General features: G+C 49.8%; 1 long non-coding RNA gene across 1 annotated transcript; it reads left to right on the top strand.

The window, feature by feature from the left end:
• Window positions 1–8,231: 8,231 nt before the first annotated feature.
• Window positions 8,232–10,187, top strand: LOC144737850 (uncharacterized). Its single transcript, XR_013589083.1, has 3 exons — window positions 8,232–8,381; window positions 8,625–8,726; window positions 9,081–10,187. It is a non-coding gene; the product is annotated as an uncharacterized LOC144737850 (long non-coding RNA).
• Window positions 10,188–15,252: the final 5,065 nt, after the last annotated feature.

Here is a 15,252-nt window from a genome sequence, read left to right on the forward strand (position 1 = left end):
ACTGGTTGTGAGAGGGTTGAATTGTACTCGTAAAGTGTTCCTGTTGAGCTGAAGTTGGAATGCGTCTGTAGATACATCTTTTCTCAACATTTTAAACTGTTTTTTTCAAGTATATATCTTTCAGGATGTACATTGATGACGCGTTCATTGGATATATGGCCTTGACTTCAACATAGACACACAGTGAACAAATGTGGTGAACAAATAAGGAAATCATGGGGAATTATACTTTAACGCTTTGGAACGGAAATAGTTTGCATTGTACTGGAAATGTGTGAACATTGGACGTCATAAATATTTCCTTAGAGTTTTGACGTAAAAATGATTGCAGATGAATAAAAACGTATTTTTAACAAATGTTTGTCCGGTCTTTATTTTATAATGTTCCTAGCAAAAACATGTTAAGCGAGTTTCAGGTGGAGGATCTCCGTCACACAAGTGTGCCCTTAACCGGCAGCATCTTGGCTGTCTACCTGATTAACACGTGTTCCTTGAGGGGAAACGTCCCCGTAGTTAATCTTTCATCAACGTACCAGTCCCTAATTCCGAAGTATGTCGGGGATAAACTGTACTCTATAACATGTAAACTGTAATACTATGCACGAAAACACTAAACATTAAACTATTATAAACTAGTGTTATAATTCATAACCATATAAACGGAGTTAAGGTATTATAATATCATTAGAAGCATTAGAATCATAGTGTGGTCGTATAAGAATATCTAATATGTATGTATAGTGTACGTGCAAGGATCGGATAAAAATTATCACAATTACAACATGGTCATATTACAATCACGATTTTCACTGCTAGATGTCATCGAATAACAAACGACGGAATATATTTATATAAATACACGCACAAACTCATTATAAACTCATGAGATTATGAATCGTTACAATTATTATAACAATCACAAATTGTGACAAAGCGAAATTCCCACAAGCAAAACACCACGCTCACGTGACGAATTCTTAAACAAACTGCAACACTCAAGTGACAGAACTCAACAAAAAAACGTCGCAATAAAAAGAACAACATCAATGGGCAAGTCTTAAAAACACACAACACACGCACGTTAGTATCTGTTAGAAGAAGACAACACCTAGCACCTTCAACTATACACATCATACAGCCAACTCGTAAATGTGGCGGTATATGACAGCCTTCACTGCTGTCGACGGGGCCAAGCAGAGAGTGTTTAACTCCATTGTTTCAGAATCCGTGTCATCACCCGGTCACAGCGCTTTACCCAAACTACATCTCCCCAACAGGGCAGCCTTCCATATGCTGTGTATTTTGCAGTTATTTACGAATGCACTTGAAGATGACAATTCGTCTAGAAAAGGCAGGCGACTTGTTCTACCAACACGATTTCAAATTTCTATCCGAAAGAAGTATGAGTTCATTCATGAGTAGTATTCACTAAGCCCCGATGGCACTAACCTACACACAGTTATGATTAAACAAAGTAAACATTAGTCGCTCATCCCAGCTCAGACATGATCATAGCAATTATTTACAAATCCGTGTCGGGTCCCACGAGAACAGGGCACGTCCACAAACTATCAAATTGTAAACTCACATTGCATACTCTAACATTATAAACTCTAACAATATAACCTTTAACCTATGAGCTATACATTGTAACGCTTTAAAATAACACTACAAACTAGTGTTATAGTAAACTATAATGTTGTGATCTCTAACAATATAAGCTATGAGCGATACATTATAACGCTATAAAATAACATAATAAACTAGTGTTACAGATTAGAACACCGTACATTGAAGTGTGATATTCGAATCTCATTCGCTTCACACCGTGGTCCTCTAAGAATCACACTATGCTCGTGAGTATGTAACATGTCTGTATGTAATATGCATAAATGTAATATGTCTGTATGTAACATGTATGCATGTAACATGTATGTATGTAATATGGACGTGCGAACCAAGGGTGGAATATGTGAAACGGAAGGTGCAGAATCAGGATGGGATTAAAATTATTTGAATAACACTTTGGTGGTATTAGGATCAAGCTGTCCACTATTGGATGAATGTTCCATCTCAATGGCATCAATTAGCAATATTCAGTATGAATATGTAAAATAAACCCAATATTAGCCCGTGAAATAATGAATCGTTACAATTGTAATGACTCCGAACTCATACTGCAGAGGGTTCTTTTATTTAGCCTTTAACGCGGTTTCAGACCCCAGGCGTCACGATATAGCAACGACGACGACGAGACAGCAACCAGCCAACACAGCCCCAAACCTCGTTCCTCCCCCTTTCTTATTCTCGGCGTGAACCTCCGCCCACACTTGGTCCCGCCTTCCCTTCTCGAAATCTCTCTATCTTGTTGTCACCACTTGTGCCTTAGTTGACGCACTGTCTTTACATCACCCACCTCTATGACCTCGACCTGACCCCGCCATGGGCGGAACAACTTGGTGGACATACCCGGTGGCACCTGTAGGCAATACAACCATGCCCTGTCCCCCACTGCCCATGGAAGCACGTGCTCCCGCCGGCCCGTGTTCTTTTCATTAGCGGCTTGCGCTCTGGTGGGGAAAGGTCCGCGTTATGAATTGTTTCTCAATATTCCGGACCCGAATCCCAATTATACCGGGGATCACCTGTACTCTATAACATGTAAACTGATAACACTAAAAACAATAACACTAAACATTAAGCGACTTTAAATTTTCCACTACTTTTTAATTTATTCCACCATAAACGGAGGTACGATTTGAGAACGTTATTCGAAGTATTATAATCGCACTCTGCTCATATGTATGTAAAGTGAACGTTTAATCGAATCGGGGAATGGATATGCGAACTCTGGCGGGTGCAGGGTTAGAATCGAATTAAAATTCCAAAAAAAACAATATGGTCTTATTAGCATTTTACAGTGCTTGAATGTATGTTGTGGGTGGGTGGGTGAGTGTGTGGGTGGGTGAGTGGGTGTGTGGTCGAGTGGGTGGGTGTGTGGGTGCGTGGGTGAGTGGGCGGTTGGGTGTGTGGGTGAGTGGGTGGGTGGGTGAGTGAGTGAGTGGGTGGGTAGGTGGGTGACTGTGTGGGTTGGTGAGTGGGTGGATGGGTTCGCGAGTGGGTGGGTGGGTGTTTGAGTGGGTGAGTGGGTGGGTGAGTAGGTGGTTGAATGGTTGAATTTGTGGGTGGGTGAGTGGATGGATGGGTGGGTGGGCGAGTGTGTGGGTGTGTAAGTGCGTGGGTGGGTGGGTGAGTGGGTGGGTGAGTGTGTGGGTGGGCGAGTGGGTGGGTGAGTGTGTGGTGCGGACGGGCAACTCTGTCGTGGACAGTGCTGTGGGGGGAGGGCCAATGCCGATTGGCCTCTCCCCTCATGGCGTCTATGACCACCACAGTGGCTAAACGGGGGCTCTGGACGTGTGCGGGGGGCTGATAACGCCTCCACCTTCAATTAATTACCACTAGACCACAAATTAAATATGTAACTAATACGCTTGTGCCGGAGGTTCTTGGCCAAACCCCAATTGGCGGAGCCAGGAGATTGAATCTTTACCCTCGGGGTTCCTCCAGAAACAACGAAAAACCACTTCGTATGGCCATATAGAATGTTCGAACGCTCACTGCAGAGGAGAGGCGGTCACTCCTCTGTCGCGAACTAGACCGGTACCGCGTGGATCTCTGTGGCATTCAGAAGGTCCGGTGGACCGGTTCTGGCTCGGCCTCTGTGGAGGAGGCTCGTGAAGGCCGCTACTGGGCAGTTGGAGGCAGTCACCCTCCAACAACAACGGAGGGTGGAGGAGCGACGCTCACAACAACGAGCGGAGCGCCGGGTGGCTAAAACACAGCAAGTTGGCACAGTAGGGGGCACAGGTGGTGCATCAGCCAGTCATCTCGGTCATCTCAGTCAGTCGACCCGTGGCACCTGGGTCTGCCCCTTGACCTCCTGCCGGCGGGCGTTCGACACTTCACGTGGCATCAAGGTGCACATGGCCTGGCACAAGCGTCGTGGTGACGTCACCACTACGTAGTGGCGAATGGCGGTTGTTGTTGTTGAGTGTTTGGGTGGGTGAGTGTGTGGGTGGGTGAGTGTGTGAGTGGGTGAGAGTGGGTGGGTGAGAGTGGGTCGGTGGGTGAGTGAGTGGGTGGGTGAGTGGGTGAGTGGATGGGTCAGTGGGTGGTTGGGTGAGTGAATGGTTGGGTGGGTGAGTGGGTGGGTGAGTGAGTGAATTTGTATTGTGGTGAGGGAGTGGGTGAGTGGTTGGGTTGGTGGGTGAGGGGGAGAGTGTTTGGGTGGTTGGATTGGTGAGTGAGTGTGTCTGAGTGAGTTTCTGAGTGAGTGTCTGTGTGTCTAGACACTGCCTGCTACAAACCAGCACTTGCCCCTCCAGCTTTCTTGAGGCTACTGGTGCCACCTTTGCCTCTATCTCTGTCTCTGTTCGTTCACGCGGAATCTCAGCAGTTTCCAATCCTCGTGACTACTCCTCACCCACTCACTTACTCACCCACTCACTCACACACTTACAGACTCACTCACCCACTCACTCACACACTCACACACTCACTCACACACTCAGTCACTCAACCACTCACTCACACCCCCTCACTCACTCAAACACCCACTCACTCACCCACTCACACACTCACACACTCACTCACCCACTTACTCACGCACACACTCACACACTCGCTCACACACTCAGTCACTCACCCACTCATTCACCCACTAATCCACTCACTCAGTCACACACTGACTCACTCACACACTGACTCAGTCACACACTCACTCACTCACCCACTCACTCACTCACTCATTCACACACTCACTCACCCACTCACTCACACACTCACTCACTAACCTACTCACTCACCCAAGATCCCACTCACCCACACACTCACTCACACACTCACTCACCCACACACTCACCCACACACTCACCACACACTCTCTGATGGTCTCTGTGAGTGTGGGTCTCTGTGGGTCTCTTTGAGTGTGGGTCTCTATTAATATGGGTCTCTGTGGGTCTCTATGAGAATGGGTCTCTATGTGTTTGGGTCTCTATGGGTCTATGTGGGTCTCTATGAGTATGGGTCTCTGTGGGTCTCTATGAGTATGGATCTCTTTGGGTCTATGTGGGTCTCTGTATTTCCATGAGTCTATGTATCTCTATGTATCTCTTAGTATTTCTATGTTAGAGCCTCCGGGAAACTCTCAAATTTGCACATTACACGCCCTGGGATCAGCTGATCCCTTCTCACGAGGTGCACACATACACACAGATATATACATTATAATCTGCCTGCCGTCTCTCTCTCTCTCGCTCTGCCTCCCTGTCTCTGTCAATATCTCTGTGTGTACAGAGTCACAGCAGATCCAGCGATACCAGCAGCATCAGTATGTGTCTGTCTATGTGTCTGTGTGTGTCTGTGTGGGTCTATGTGTGTCTGTCTGTGTGTGTCTGTCTGTGTGTGTGTGTCTGCATGTGTGTCTCTGTGTGTCTGTGGGTATGTGTAAGTGTGTGTATCTGTGTGTGTCTGTGTGTGTGTCTGTGTGTGTTTGTGTGTGTCTGTGCGTGTCTGTCTATGTGTCTGTGTGCGTGTCTGTCTATATGTCTGTGTGTATCTGTGTGTCTGTGTCTGTGTGTGTCTGTCTGTGTGTATCTCTGTGTGTATCTCTGTTTGTGTCTGTCTGTGTGTATCGCTGTGTGTGTCTGTGTGTGTCTGTGTATGTCTGTCTGTCTGTGTGTGTGTAAGTTTGTCTCTGTGTGTCTCTGTGTGTCTGTGTGTATGTATGTGTCTGTCATCTCGGTCATCTCGGTCAGTCGACCCGTGGCACCTGGGTCTGCCCCGTGACCTCCTGCCAGCGGGCGTTCGACACTTCACGTGGCCTCAAGGTGCACTTGGCCTGGCACAAGCGTCGTGGTGACGTCACCGCCACTTAGTGGCGAATGTCGGTTGTTGTGTTGTTGTCTGTGTGTGTCTGTATGTATCTGTATGTATGTCTGTATGTGCGTGTCTGTGTGTATGTCTCTGTTTGTCTGTGTGTCTGTGTGTGTGAGTCTGTGTGTGTTTGTGTCTGTATGTGTATGTCTGTGTGTGTGTGTCTGTGTGTGTCTGTGCGTTTCTGTCTATGTGTCTGTGTGTATCTGTGTGTTTGTATGTATCTGTGTGTGTCTGTGTCTGTCTGTGTGTGTCTGTCTGTGTGTATCTCTGTGTATGTCTGTGTGTGTGTGTATCTCTGTGTGTGTGTATGTGTGTCTGTCTGTGTGTGTGTAAGTGTGTGTGTCTGTGTGTCTCTGTGTGTCTGTGTGTGTATGTGTGTGTATGTGTCTGTGTGTATCTGTGTCTGTCTGTATGTATGTCTGTATGTGCGTGTATGTATGTATGTCTCTGTCTGTCTGTGTGTGTCTGTCTCTGTCTGTCTGTCTGTGTCTGTCTCTGTGTGTGTGTGTGTGTCTGTGTGTGTTTCTGTGTGTCTGTGTGTCTGAGTGTGTGTCTGTCTGTGTGTGTCTGTGCAGTGTGTCTGTGTGTGTGAGTCTGTGTGTGTGTTTGTGTCTGTATGTGTATGTGTGTGCCTGTGTGTGTGTGTCTGTGTGTGTCTGTGTGTGTCTGTGCGTTTCTGTCTATGTGTCTGTGCGTTTCTGTCTATGTGTCTGTGTGTGTGTCTGAGTGTATCTGTGTGTTTGTATGTTTGTATCTGTCTGTGTGTGTCTGTCTGTGTGTGTCTGTCTGTGTGTATCTCTGTGTATGTCTGTGTGTGTGTATCTCTGTGTGTGTCTGTGTGTGTGTATCTCTGTGTGTGTCTGTGTCTTTGTGTCTGTGTGTGTATGTGTATGTGTGTATCTGTGTCTGTCTGTATGTATGTCTGTATGTGCGTGTATGTGTGTATGTCTCTGTCTGCCTGTGTGTGTTTGTCTCTGTTTGTCTGTCTGTCTCTGTGTGTGTCTGTCTGTGTGTGTGTCTGTGTGTGTCTGTGTGTGTGTCTGTCTGTGTGTGTCTGTGTGTGTGTCTGTATGTGTGTGTGTCTATGTGTGTCTGTGTGTGTCTGTCTGTATCTGTGTGTCTGTGTGTGTCTGTCTGTATCTGTGTGTCTGTATGTGCGTGTCTGTGTGTATGTCTCTGTCTGTCTGTGTGTATCTGTATGTCTGTGTGTATGTGTGTGTGTGAGTCTGTGTGTCAGTCGACCCGTGGCACCTGGGCCTGCCCCGTGACCTCCTGCCAGCGGGCGTTCGACACTTCACGTGGCCTCAGGGTGCACATGGCCTGGCACAAGCGTCGTGGTGACGTCACCGCCACTTAGTGGCGAATGGCGGTTGTTGTTGTTGTTGTTGTGTGTTTGTGTCTGTGTGTGTGTGTCTGTGTGTGTCTGTGTCTGCCTGTGTGTGTCTGTATGTGTCTGTATGTATGTCTGTATGTGCGTGTCTGTGCGTATGTCTCTGTATGTCTGTGTGTGTGTCTATGTGTGTTTCTGTGTGTGTGTCTGTGTGTGTCTGTGTGTCTGTGTGTGTCTGTGTGTCTGTGCGTTTCTGTCTATGTGTCTGTGTGTGTGTCTGTGTGTGTATGTGTGTGTGTATGTGTGTGTCTGTGTGTGTGTCTGTGTGTGTCTCTGTCTGTCGCACAGGGTTCCAGTATCGATACACACGACCTCCTGCGTACCAGGCGAGGTAGTCAACATCGACTGATAACACCCTGAGGCTCCGCCCCCCTCTCCGTGGCCCCGCCCCCTTTATTTCGCCAGGCCCATCGCCACACCCCGCCCGCCTCAGCTTTACGATGGGGGGAGGAGACAAGGACTATCAGCCAATCGCGTCGCTCGGATCCCCTGGGGGGCGTGGCGGTCCTTCCTATTAGGAGGGTCTCAGGTGAGTGAGTGGTTGAGTGGGTGGGTGAGTGGGTGAGTAGGAGGGTGGGTGAGTCGGTGGGTGGGTGAGTGTGTGAGTGGGTGGGCGGGTGGATGAGTGAGTGGGTGGGTGGGTGGGTGAGTGAGTAGGAGGGTGGGTGAGTGGGTGAGTGAGTGAGTGAGTGGGTGAGTGGGTGGGTGAGTGGGTGGGTGGGTGGGTGAGTGGATGGGTGGGTGGGTGAGTGGGTGGGTGGGTGATTGGGTGAGTGAGTGGGTGAGTGGGTGAGTGAGTTACCGAGTGAGTTCGACCTCACGATCCAATGATGCATCATCACAGCTGATCCCCGCTGATCACCGCTGATCACACACTGATCTCCCCCCCCCCCCCCCCCCATGAGTGATCTTCAGGGCCGGTATCTCCATCCTGGGTCTGCTCCTCGCCCTCTCGCTGGGACTTCTCTTGTGCTGCTTCTTGAGGACGAGGAAGAGATGGTGGAGGAGGTCGTGGGTGGGTGGATACTCTGAGCTGATGGAGCAGCACCAGCTGGTGAGTCAGTCAGGGTGGGTGGGTGGGTGAGTGAGTTAGTAAGTGAGTCGGTTGGTGAGTGGGTGGGTGGGTGGGTGAGTGTGGTGGGTGAGTGGGTGGGTGAGTGGGTGGGAGGGTGAGTAGGTGAGTCAGTGAATGGGTGAGTGGGTGGGTGAGTGTGTGGGTGAATGAGTGGTTGTGTGGGTGGGTGGGGTTCACGATAGGCGTGTTGCTGGCTCTGCTCCAATGGGCTGTCGTTCGCAGATGGGCGGCGTTCCTCCTGTAGACCAATCAGAGGCAAGGGGGCGTGGCATTGTGCCCACGGCCCCCGTCCACAAGGGGCGTGGCTTCGAGGCGACCAATGAGGTGCGTGTGCTGCTACTCGCTACTACTGACAGCACTTTCCCCTGCAGCCTGCTAGAGGCTACACGGGGAAGCTTTGCATGTGTCTGTATGTAACAGCACTTACCGCTACAGCCCTGCTAGAGGCTACCTGAGGGAGCTTTGCCTTTGTCTGTGTGTAACAGCACTTGCCCCTACATCCTGCTAAAGGCTACCTGGGGGAGCTTTGCATTGTCTGTGTGTAACAGCACTTGCCCCTATATCGCTGCTAGAGGCTACCTGGTAAAGCTTTGCATTTGTCTGTGTGTAACAGCACTTGCCTCAATATCCCTGCTAGAGGCTAGCTGGGGAGCTTTGCCTTTGTATGTGTGTCTGCAGATTTCACCTCCTCCATACGAGAAGACAGCTCCACTGGATGATTCACCACCGCCATATCCAGCTCACAACACGGACTAAGCACCTGTGGTTCCACGCGACTCCCTCCCGGCCCCCGCAACTAAACACGCGACCCGCACGCAGCGCACACACGTAGTGTCCTGGCCGGGGGTTGCCTGACACATCGGGTTTTAATCCGAGAGGCCCCAAGGTGGGAGAGTCCCACGGTTTCCCGGTGCCAGTAGATTGGCCGACACTCACAGAACAGGTTACATTCCGGTGCCCCCAAATTGGCTTAAAATTGTATGGGCGCAAAAATAAAAAGGTGAAACATCAAAATTAATGAAAATAAAATAAAATAAAAATCACGACGTTTCGGAGGCAACGTCGTGATTTTTATTTTATTTTATTTTCATTAATTTTGATGTTTTACCTACGTGACTTTACCGAAAAAACCTAAGAATATGAATCCTTGCAGTCACGAAAGCTTCAAATCTAGAATAAAAAGGTGCCCTGGGCCAACCGCAATGAGTTACACACAACATTGTTGGGAGGACGGAGGGTGGAATAATAGGCGTAAAGACCCTAAGACGCAAACTTCTGGGCACGTGAAAACAATGTGTAAGGGGTGAAAAGAGCAAAAAAAACGAAGGCACGAACTAAGAAAACGATGGGTGGAGGTGTAACGGACGCTCCAGGTGAGAGCGGGGCATCAGATGTAAATCGAAAGGTAGGCGCGTAATTGGCTGCGCGACGCCCCCCCCCTCTCCCCCGGGCCTTTGAAGTTTAGAGTATAAAGGTGGGAGCCCCGGGATGATGTGGGCAGTTGTCTACAACCTTCGCGCCGTCACGATCCACTCCCTGCCTGCTGCCCTGCCTCCTCAAGCCGCTCACAGCATCCGTGTGATGCCAGCGAGTGCTGCTGCGAGACAATGATTGGAACACGTTCTTTCGGAGTGGGCAGGTAGGAACTTGGTTGGACAGCGCATTCGTGCACGACAGACAGACAAATAATCCCTGGTGGGCAGTGTGGAACCTGTTGTTCCTACCTGTGTACAAGATAACTTGACTTGAGGTAGCCAGGCAGACAGCCCCCTTCACTATCGGCCCCTCCCCCTTGCTTAGGCACCTCCCCTTGCCCCCCCCCCCCTCCCTTAGGCCCCTCCCATTACCCCCCTCCCTTAGGCCCCTCCCCTGACCAACCCCCCATATCCTTAGGCCCCTCCCCTGACCCTCCTCCCTCAGGCCTCTCCTCTGAACCCCCCCCCCCCCTCAGGCCCCTCTCCTGACTCCCCCCATATCCTTAGGCCCCTCCCCTGACCCTCCTCCCTTAGGCACCTCCCCTCTCCGTACCCGGCAGTAGGTCTCCACCAATCAAAGAGCTGTTTGTAAGGTCTCCACCAATCAAAGAGCCGTGTGTATTATATATTTATTTATGCACGACAGACAGACAGTCAGACAGACAGACAGCTAAATAATCCCTGGTGGGCAGTGTGGAACATTGTTCCTCCCTGTATAAGTCTTCTCTCGTCCTTCTCCCTCCGACTCACTCAGCGTCCGTGGGATGCCGCGAGTCCAGTTTCGAGGTTCGTGGTAGGGCGTCTGAGTAGCTGGGTTCATAGGCAGAGTTACGCTAAGCTCGTCTCGCTTCATATTCTTCCTCCGGGTAATGCGTATTGGCGCCATTAATAAACTCTAGTACAGAATATTGGTTTATTGTGATTTATGTGTGTATGGGCAGAACTTCGGCATAGCGTCTATGATCTGTGTGTTGCGCGTTTGCGTGGAGAGACGTGTGCCCGGTGTGAGCGCGAGCGCAGGGCTGCAGCGTGGGGGTGGTGTGAGTGATTGGAGTGTGCACGTGGGGTGCATGTACTGCAGCAGGGGCGGTTTCTTCATTAGGGCGATTGGGCGACGCACCACCAATCTCAGCCGTCACTGTGCCTCTGGATATAGTCCAATCAGCGTCATGTCACGTTCTGTGGAGTACCGCCTCTTTTTGGGCGATTTCACTCTGACTGAGAATCGCCCCGTGTGGTCCCATAGACTTACATTCAAAGATGTTTTTTTTCGAACGGGGGAGCTGCAATGCATTCTCTATGGCTTACGGGAGGGCTCGCCCTAACGTGCTTACGTCATCATACGTAAGAACGTTTCAGTCAACAATGTTATTTGTCGCCACCTAGTGGAATCTTTAATAAAATAAACTGAGTGGATTGTAATAATAGTGAGATAGAAACAAACAAGATGTATTGTACGAGTCACTTTATTTTTCATTAATATTAAAGAAGTGAAGTTGCCTTTACATGCTTAAGCTGTTAATTTATCCATTGCATGGGTGGACCTTATCCTTGTCAATCATCCAGACATTTGGCCCCCCTGAGAGATTTTGCAGGAGCCGCCACTGTACTGCAGCACACACGGCCGCCGTCGTTTACACGCGCTTGCGCTCGTGTGCGTGTTTACACAGCGCGCTTTACACAGCGAGTTTGCACCGCGTGTTTGCATTACGCTGCTGGGTCCTCTGGGGACCGTAGTGCTGATCGTTGAGGAACCACGCGTCTTCAGATATTCACACAGCCCTTTAGCATTAGCCTTTGTGTGCAAGCGGATTAGGGTTTGACCCCCGAAGGTGCACGCGCATATTCATACTGCCGTTTTGATTAGCGCCAGCCTTTGTGAGGGAAATACACGCCTGCAGGGGCGCGTATGTGCACGCCTCCGTGTTCGTATTTGTGTGGTGGGGGGTACGTGTGCGTGTGGAAAATAACCCCGGGCGGTGGTGAGCCAGCGAGTGAGCGATGTCCCTCAGAGAGGGCGCTGGTGCGGGATGGGGGGGTGATCACCCGACCGGCGGGGGCCTGGCGCGAGGCGGCGGAAGAGGAGGAGGTGGGAGTGGAGGGGGTGGACGTCGCGACCCGCCCGCTCAAGGGGAGCAGGGAGTTGGACGTCGGCCTCCACACGTGCCGCACCCATTCTCACTGCTTGGTGCACAGAGGTAAGGGGATTTAAGATACTTAATCATTTTTTTCAACTGCTGAGGCAGATGGTGTAGCAGAGGGGCAGTGGAGCAGAGAGGCAGGGGATCAATGGAGCAGAGTAGGGGCGGTTTGTTATGAAAAAGGCAAATAACCTGAATATGTTTCTCACCACCGCTTGTATGTGCTTTGTAGAAGGACCATTTCCCAAAACCTTTTTTGTTATCTATTTGTCTTTGTACCGCTGCACACACAGCTGGGATACCGCACACACGAGCCAAGGCTCATTTAAAGAAACCCAGGCAGCACTCGCAAGCAATGCAACGTTACGTTGTGTCCTCAAGGGTTGATTTCACGAAGTTTATAGTAACAACAACAACAACAATTATATTGATCCTAATTCTTAACACAGCATCCTTGAGACTTGGCACGTGCATGTTTAGTTCATTGTCTGCACCAGACCCCTCCAGTTCTCTCACCCTGGGTCAGCTGCCCCTTCCATGTCCTGTAAACCATGGCAAGGTCATCCCATGAGGACCGCCTGGATGAAAACCAGCATGGAAGGGGCCCAGTGTGGGGCCGGCTATGCTAATGACATAGTCCCGTGTGTGTGTGATGTGAGGTCTCCTGGCAGCAGTCATTCTCCGCTGTAGTCCTGGCATCTGCTGCTCAGCTTCATTCCCCAGCTGTGGTCCCAGTGGCACCGTCTCTCTGGGGACCCGTGTGGTGTGTGTAGCGAGTATCACGGCGTGGGCGGGTAGTGTGGTGATAGCGGTCACGGTTGGCACCGATGCACGACCACCGCCACCACCCCTACTGGGCGGTGGACCTGCCACCACAAAGCAGCACGCGGCGGAGGAGTGAGGCGATCGCTCTCGCCACGCGAGCGAGGCCCCCTCGCTTCCTCTTCTTTTCGTGCATCTCCACCTGCACCTCTTCCATCTTCTCCTCCGTCTCATCCTCCTCCATCCCCTCTTCTTCATCCTCCGCCACCATCTTCTCCTCTACCTCCTCCTCTTGCTGTACCACCTCCATCTTCTCCATCTTCTTCTCCTCCGCTAGCACCATCTCTTCCTCCTTCATCTCCTCACCTTCCGGCACCATCATCTCCACCACCGTCTTCTCTTCCTCCTCCACCACCATTGTTTCCACTTTGTCCGTCGTCTCCATGTCCTCCACCACGACCATCTGTTCATCCTTTGTTGTCTCCTTGTCCTCCATCTCCGTATTGTCTTTCTCCTCTCCCTCCGTGTTCTCCTCCATTGTCACCATCACAATCTCGTCCTCCTTTGCCTTCTCTTCCTCCGATTTCTCATCCTCTGTCTCTGCCTCATCCTCCATCATCTCCTCCTTCACCTCTTCCTTCGCCTCCTTCTCCATAACCTCTGTCTTCACTTCAAAGGCCTGGACGAGTGAGGAGGAGGGCTGCACTGGCTCAGATCTGTGAAGAGACAACACGACACCGTTCCACCTTGCTGCTACGGCAGACATCGCCATCTAATAATAATAATCGTTCAATTTGTAACGCGCGCAAATTTGCAGACGTAATGGTCGCAACTCAGAGGCGCGGAGCCAAGCTCAGAGTCGCTCAAAAGCATGATTGTAGAGGTGAGTTTTTAAGTGTTTCTTGAAGGAGGCGATTGAGGTGATGCTGCGAATGTGCAGGGGGATATTGTTCCAGACTGTTGGGGCTGCCACCGAGAAGCGGCGCATAGACATAACCATCCTGGATCTTGGTATCGAGAGGAGGTCGTGAGTCGCGCTGCGCAGGCATCTGCCGTGTGCTGAGCTGCAAGTTGTCAATAATAAAGAAAGGTACGGCGGGCAGGCGGATATGAAGGCATCGTCAGTGGGTGGAATGTGTGGCGGATTAATTCGAGCTGAATAGAAACAGCAATAACGACATGGCCAGTGAGTGTGCTTAGTATTGGTGCTGTCATTCTCATGGCGCCAGGTTATCCTTGAGAAAGGTGCAGCTGTGTCTCACACAGACTCCTGTAGCTTCACCGTAGTGGGTGGCGTTGCTGTGCAAATTTAGCTGAATAATTTGAAGTGACATTTTTTTGGTTCTTTCGGTAAAGTCACGTAGGTATAAAATATAATAAATAAAATCACAACGTTTCGATTGCAACACAAGCAATTATCATCAGGTGAGAAACCCACAGCAAGAAACGTTCTTGCAATAACAACATGGCCATCGAAACGTCGTGATTTAATTTATTTTATTTCATACCTACGTTAATTTACCGATATAACAAAGAGTATGGATCCCTGTAGTCACTAAAACTTAAAATCTAGATTGACATTTTTCTATATGTATATTCTAATTGACCCCTTGCACAATGTCCTAAGCAATTCAAATGGCATCGATAGAAATCCTGAACGTCAACTGTGACGGAATGGGTGTGGATCTGTGTGGTCAATGCAGCAGCAATAATAGCCAGGGCGGGAAGCAAAATCTGAACTGTAAGCTGTGAAGAATGAGTGCACGACCATTTGGTCGCTTCAACACATCCACGATTTAAAAAAAAGTGTCCGTCAGTGATTTGTGGTCGAGAGAGCCACCTCTCTTGACGTCGAAGGCATCTCAGAGTTCATTGCATGCGATGAGCCTCTCGCATCTCTCATCTCATCGCGTTTTAAATTGAACACCCCTCTCAGTGGTAGCTGTCGCTGTGCATTACAAGGCGACTTGGCAGCTGGCCTGGAAACAGGCGATAGACAGCGAAAATCTCACGGTGGATGGAGGGTTACATGGTGAAGATATGCCCACTTCGTTGTGGTCTAACCCAGAAACCAGTTATGAAAAATAAATCTGTCCTCAGTATAGCGGAATGTACACGTGGGGTTTGCAGTGTCTGTGAATTTTGAGAGCGCGACAAGGGCTTGAGCACCTGTGCGTCACAGCAACATTGCCCTGGGTTTGATTTCCACGTTTGGCCACATTCTCCGTGTGGATTATGCAGCCACCTGTTCTGGGAAGGTTATGCAGCTTTCTCCCTGTTACTGAACCCACACGAGCAATGCAAATCGTTCAATTTGGATCGCAAACAGTAGCAACTTTCTTGCAAAATGCGAGCAAACTTGGCAGGATCCTCCTGAAAAGAAGTTTTGAGACCGAGTAAGGCTGATGCTGCGTGAGAAGCATGGCAATAAATAACAAAAATAAGTATAACCCGTAAAAACAAAGCTTTTCA

Source organism: Lampetra planeri, chromosome 74 (assembly GCF_965212315.1).
Source record: "Lampetra planeri chromosome 74, kcLamPlan1.2.h2, whole genome shotgun sequence".
NCBI lineage: Eukaryota > Metazoa > Chordata > Hyperoartia > Petromyzontiformes > Petromyzontidae > Lampetra > Lampetra planeri.